At 54.0% G+C, this 6134-nt stretch overlaps 1 long non-coding RNA gene across 1 annotated transcript; it reads left to right on the forward strand.

The window, feature by feature from the left end:
* Positions 1–3470: 3470 nt before the first annotated feature.
* On the forward strand, positions 3471–5714 carry LOC129400057 (uncharacterized). Its single transcript, XR_008627399.1, has 2 exons — positions 3471–3707; positions 4671–5714. It is a non-coding gene; the product is annotated as an uncharacterized LOC129400057 (long non-coding RNA).
* The last annotated feature ends 420 nt before the right edge of the window (positions 5715–6134 follow it).

Below are 6134 nucleotides of genomic sequence, written 5' to 3' on the forward strand. Positions count from 1 at the left end.
GCCCTTCAGCCCTTCCCGCCAGCTCTGATCCCACATGGGAGTTTTAAGTAACAAAGTAGCAGAGATAAGTTAATGGAATTGGAAGTAAATCTGATGACCTTTTGATTATAATCCAAGCGTTCTTTCCATAAGGCAAGGATTCCAAGCCCCGCTTACAGCTGGCTGAGCGTCACTGCGGCTCCCATCAGCCTGGGAGAGGAGTAGGGGGTGGGCCTTGCCACTAAGGGTCCCGAGTGAGCCAGGCGGGACCATCCCAGCTGGGGAAGGGCCTGTTGGGTGGGGGTGGAGGGGGGGCAACCTGTACAGGGCCGGTTCTTGGGTGCATGCAGGGCTTTGATCGCTCCATCCAGCAATCTAGGAAGGTGTCTTCTTCGGAGGCGCCCTGCATGCAGCCTTTGGGCCTCTCACCCAGGGAAGAGAAACTCAAATCAGCACCCTGAGGGACTGTGTCCTGGGTTTGAGTCTCTGTTCGCATCAGCTCCCGTCCTTCCTCTCTGGCACTGCGGCCTCCTGGCCTCCTCGCCCGACCGTTAACCTCAGGGACTGGGGCTATGAGGGAGGAAGCGAGCGCCTGGCCCCACTCCTGGCCTCCCGACCCCTCCTGGGAGGGCATCTGGGCCATGTCATTGTCTGGAACCCTCCCGAGACTGCACATGGGGCTTCAATAAGAGATCTTGGGCCAACAAAAATGTCACATTTCTTCACTTTTGGCAGGGATCCCAGCTCCTCAGCTTGGAAACACCATTTATCCCTGGCTGAACAGACACTTCATCTGGCCATTATTTTGGTTTCCAATTAATAAATTACAGGAGAACAAATTAACTTCACTTATCACTTGGAGCTCAGTAGAAGAAATCTTTCAAAGTATGGGGAACATGGGGTGAGAATGGAGAAAAGTTGGGGGAGGTGGGTCCCAGAGCTCGTGCCTGTCGGAGATGAGCAGACTCAACAGCTCTAGGCTAAATAAGCTCCCCAAGGAGACCCAAAGAGGGCCAGGGCACCCCCAACCCCCGACCCTGTGAGACCCCCGACGTGGGTGTGAGGACAGTGAGGTGCACCCTGAAACTAGCGTGGCTTGACAAGAGTGCGGAGTGATGGTTCCAGCGTGATTCCAGATCCACCCGCCCCGCTACGCCTCGCCTCCCACCCCCCCATGGCAGGCAGCAGCCAGGGCCGCTCCTGCTGCCAGGCCCAGCCCTGAGGAACTGGCAGCAGGCTAGGAGAGCAGGCCGGCCCCAGGAAAGCTCTCCAGCTGCCCGCCCTGTGGGTCCTGCCTCCGCCACCTGCCCCGCCTGTGGTGCTGGAAAGGAAGTAGGCCCTGCATCCCTAGTGCCTGGCGCGGCCACCCAAGCTTTGTCACCGCTGCTGCCCATCCAGAGGGAGGGGAATTTCTGAGAGGCCAGAACTTTTTTTTTTTTTTTTTTACCAAACAGAATTTGGATGGCGCGTGGGGACACACCCCGTAGCACTCAGGATTGACTCCTGACTCTGTGCTCTGTACAATGCCGGGGGATGAATCCAGGTCAGTCACGTGCGAGGCGGTGTCAGCCTGCTGGACTCTCTCTCCAACCTGTGTTCTTCCAAGTGCGGCCAGGGGGTTAAAAGTTTAAAGCCCGGTCTGGCCGACGGCAAGAACAAGTCGAGGGATGTCCCTCTGCTCCTCGGCTCAGCGGTGGTCAGGGTGTGTGGGGGCAGTTTGTAATCAACAAGTCAGATGGGGGGGGGCCCGGAGCACTAGTACAGCGGGTAGGGCATTTGCTTTGCACACGACCAACCCGGTGCAATCCCTGGCATCCCATATGGTCCCCCAAGCACCTGCTGGGAGTAATTTCTGAGTTGCAGAGCCAGTAGTAACCCCTCATTATTGCCGAGTGTGACCAAAAAAGTACAAAAAGAAAAAAAATTAAGAGGGGCTGTGTGTGGGCGTCAATCCCCAGCAACAAACAACAATAAAATGTTTTTTTTAAAAAAGTGAGATGGGGAGTGCTGGGTGATAATACAGCATGTAGGGCATTTGCCTTGCACACAGCTGACCAGTTTCGATCCCCGCATACCGTCTGGTCCCCGGAGTACCTCTAAGAGTAATTCCTGTGTGCAGTTCCAGGAATAATAACCTCTGAGCATCACCAGGTGTAGCCCACAAGCGAAACAAAAAGAGTCAGATTGGCTTGCTCTGGAGAACGTGCAGGCTGGGTATTGTTTAGCCTCAAGGCCCCACATGTTGGCAGTTTACAGGTTGGGCTGGTGCGTTGGGAGAAGGCCCAAGCGCTCCGCATGCTGTGGGAGCTGGCGTTGCTGAAAGCGTTGCTCAGAGCCAAGCGCTGTTCTGATGCCTTCCCTCTAACCAGCTCATTCATCACTCAGCCGTGCACCCAGCCCCCAGCCCGTACCTAGTGCAGCTGGCCCAGGCGCTGGCCACTGCACTGGGCCGGGTGCTAGCCTGGCCGGGGGGCGGGGGGGGACTTCTCCAGAAGCTCTACAAGGAGCAGGAAACCACTGAGAGTTCCACCTCTGCCCTTTCACCGAATTTTACTGCCGACAAGCAAAAAAGAATGAAGTTCTAGTATTCTAGTAATAGTGAAAGTGGCCAAATGTCTTGGCCCTGGGATTCCCGGGGCGGGGGGGCCAGCCCCATCACCCCTCCTTCCTGTGGCTCAGGGGATCCCTTAGCCAACACCCAACCCATCTTTCTACCGGGGGAGGATGGAGGTGAATGGGAGCAGAGGGTCCAAGGAGCTGGAACCAAGCGCTAAGACCCCCAAGTGAAGCAAATATAAATGGAAACTCTGAGACTCTGATTCATTTACCCAACATGACTCATGTTCTGCTAAGGCTTCAGCGAACAATATGTTCACAGTCTGATTTAATTATAGCCTCCACTTGAATCTCCCCTCCGGAGCGCCCCCAGTCCCCACTACCCCAGCCCGAGCTACATGTGCCCCGGTTCACAGAACCGCAGAAGACCTGCTCTTGCCAGCCCCTGGACCCCAAAGCTGGCTGCTCAGTGGACACAGGGGGATTGGCCCCTGGGCTCCGCTCCCTGCAAAGGATACAGCTGACATTCCTGAGGACCCAGGGAGGGTGTTTGGAGAGGGGGGGGAGGAGGAAAGGAGGGGGCCGGAAGAGGAAGGGAATGAGAGAGAGAGAAGGAGGGGGAGAGAGAAAGGGAGAGGGAAGGAATTAGAGACAGAGGAAGGAAGGGGAGGGAGAGGGAGAGAGAACAGAGAGCAAGAGGGAGAGAGGAGAGGGAGAAAGACACAGAGAGGGAAGGAGAGAGAAGAGAGAGGGAGAGAGAGAAAGGAAGAGAGCCGAGAGAGAAGGATGGGGGAAGAGACGGGAGAGAGGGCTGGGGAGAGAGAGACAGAGAGGAGAGGGCAGGAGGGGGGGCAAAATATGAGGGAGGGGTGGGGGAGAGAGGAGAGGGTGAGGAAGGGGGAGCAAGGGGTGAAGGGGAAAGAGACAGACAGGACTTGGGGGGTGGAGGGAAACTAAGGGGCGTTCTCCTCGTCTGAGAAGGCTGCTTTGGAGGGACTCAAGGACGCCCCCAGCGCAGTAGCTCAAACTGCAGTGCTCTGCCCTGCAAAGCCCGGAGCCTGAGCGGCATCTCAGAGCTGGTGCCCTCGTTCCTGCCATTCTGTTCGAGTCACCACACCGGCTCACCACAGGGCAGCAGAGGAATCCCAGCACCCCAGCCCCCGGGAAGCCAGGTAATCAGCTGTGCTGCAGCGGCCGCACGTTCCCCGTTAGTGTCTGGAGCACGCTGCTATGGGAAACATCTCCCTACTTTAGCGCTGCCTCCCGCTGAGCTGCCTGAGCTTCATTTGCTCACTCCGGGGACCATGGGAGGCGTGCATCTTCTGCCCTCGAGGGGCAGGGAACCTGGACAAACAACTAGAACTTTGCAGCCCGGGTTTCTTGTCCTGCAAAATGACAGTGACCACTACCTCAGGCTCGGGCAGACGGAGAACAGCTGGTGAGCTGGTGCCAGGCCCAGGGGCCGCGCTAGCTGCAGTGACATGCTTAGTGGCCGCCCAGATCCCTCTTGTCACCGGTGAACCCCAATACTATCTCTTCAGCCCTTCTCGGTTTTCTTGAATAACTTCGACAGCACTTGATCTATTTTGTTATTTTTCTGAAAAAGAAACACACTTGGGCCATGTTATCTTGTCTCTTTCTTTGCTACTCGATCATCTATGTATATTCTTGTGATGGATCTTCATCGCCTTTTCTCTAATTTTTAAAAATGAGAACTTGGTTTCTTCATTTCGAAGCTCACATTTTTACTAACATGTCTGTCAGGCATTGCCTTCAAATTACTGATGATTTTTTTTCTATCTCTCAAAGGCTTTGAGAGGTTTCATTTTATTCCAGGTATTTTACATTTCATATTCCTGCCTATTATCTTTTTAGCATTTTTTAAAACTTTCCACACGCAGTGGGATTATTTACCACTGTAAAGGTCAGAGATCACGTTCTGTAGAACTTTTTTGAAATCCGTTCTCTTTCTAGCTGAGTATTTATAATCAGAATTGTAAGGCTCCACGTGTGCCTCGGGAATTCCAATGTGCACACAGTATCGATGGGACCAGGAGGTCAAGGTCGCTCACTGTTGTCACTCAGACTTCTGTGTCTTTGATGTTTGACTCCGCTGACCTCTGATCTGTCAACAGAGAAGAAATGTGCTGAGTTTCTGCACCGGGAGAAGAGTTCTGGATGTTCGAGCGCATGTTTGGAGTCATTGGGTTGAGCGCGTGTGCGTTTCCGGCCACAGTCTCGTCTTTGGGAAGTGAAGACAGTCGGTGCGGTTCTGTTTTCAAGATGAAGCCTTGAACTCAAAGTGGAAAATGAGTGGCAGTGTTAACGTCCGCAGGGAGGTTAGATAGGAAAGGGCCCTCCTGGCAACTGGAGTTATTCCTGGGAAGTAAGATAATGAGTTCCTGGGAAGTAATAAAACCAATACCCCTGAGGGACCTAAGGCCTGAGAAGGCCTCAGCTGGGGCCAACAGATGCAGGGAAGGCTGGACTTCCACCCTGAGAGAAGCTCCTGCAAGAACAAAGGCCAGGAAAGGAATTTCAAAGAGGACCATTGACCGCTCCCAACTCTACCCCTTTGGCAATCATCCTAGCAAGGAACTCTTATCTAGCTAGAAAGCCCCACCAAACTAGAAAGCCTCACTTGGGATAGCTAGGGAAAAACCCTGTAAAAGCCACCTTGAACAAAGGAAGGGCGCGCATATTCTGCTGGAGCCCATGTGCTGTTTGTGCCCACATGGCTGAGCACATGTGTCGCCTGAGCACTTGTGTCGCCCGCATCTCCACTCTTGAGATGTGTACTGGGGCCTCTCTCCATCTTTGAAGAAGTCTGCGTGCTCCCTGGAGCGTGTTTCTCTCTCTCTCTCTCTCTCTCTCTCTCTCTCTCTCTCTCTCTCTCTCTCGCTCTCGCTCTCGCTCTCGCTCTCTTCTTTTTTTTCGGCTTTTTGGGTCACACCCAGAGATGCACAGGGGTTACTCCTGGCTCTGCACTCAGGAATCACTCCTGGCAGTGCTCAGGGAACCATCTGGGATGCTGGGAATCGAACCCGGGTCAGCTGCATGCAAGACAAATGCCCTACCCACTGTGCTCTCACTCCAGCAATCCCCCTCCCCCGGCTCTGCTCTCCCTCCTTCCTAAAAGCCTGCAAATAAAATCTGTTTTTACTTCACTGCTTTTTTTACTTCCTGAAATTCTTTTCTGTGAGACAGGACAGGGTACCCAGTAACCTTGGGTAAGGCCTAGGACTAACTTTCTTTTCCTGCGAAGAGCAATTCCTTGCTCCAGCTTGAGTCTGCAGCTCCTGGAGAAATCAGGTGGTGTGGCTCAACTCCTGTGCCAAAAGACCAAGCAGGCATCAGGTGTGGCTTGATGGCCACCTGGTGGGGCTGGCAGGCTCCTGACCTGTGCTGTGCAGGGGCTCATCTATAGATTTTTATCGGTCCTAGCCTTCCAGCTGGTCCTGGCATGGGAGAGGCGGATTGGGAGTAAGTGACCATTTCTCTCCTCTCTGCTTCACATAAGCCACCCGTGGGGGCCCACCAACTTCAGCATGACTACATACTGACTCATTGACTAATGGAGTGTTTGAAGAATTGGGGCC

The sequence above is a fragment of the Sorex araneus genome, chromosome X (genome assembly GCF_027595985.1).
Source record: "Sorex araneus isolate mSorAra2 chromosome X, mSorAra2.pri, whole genome shotgun sequence".
Classification (NCBI taxonomy): domain Eukaryota; kingdom Metazoa; phylum Chordata; class Mammalia; order Eulipotyphla; family Soricidae; genus Sorex; species Sorex araneus.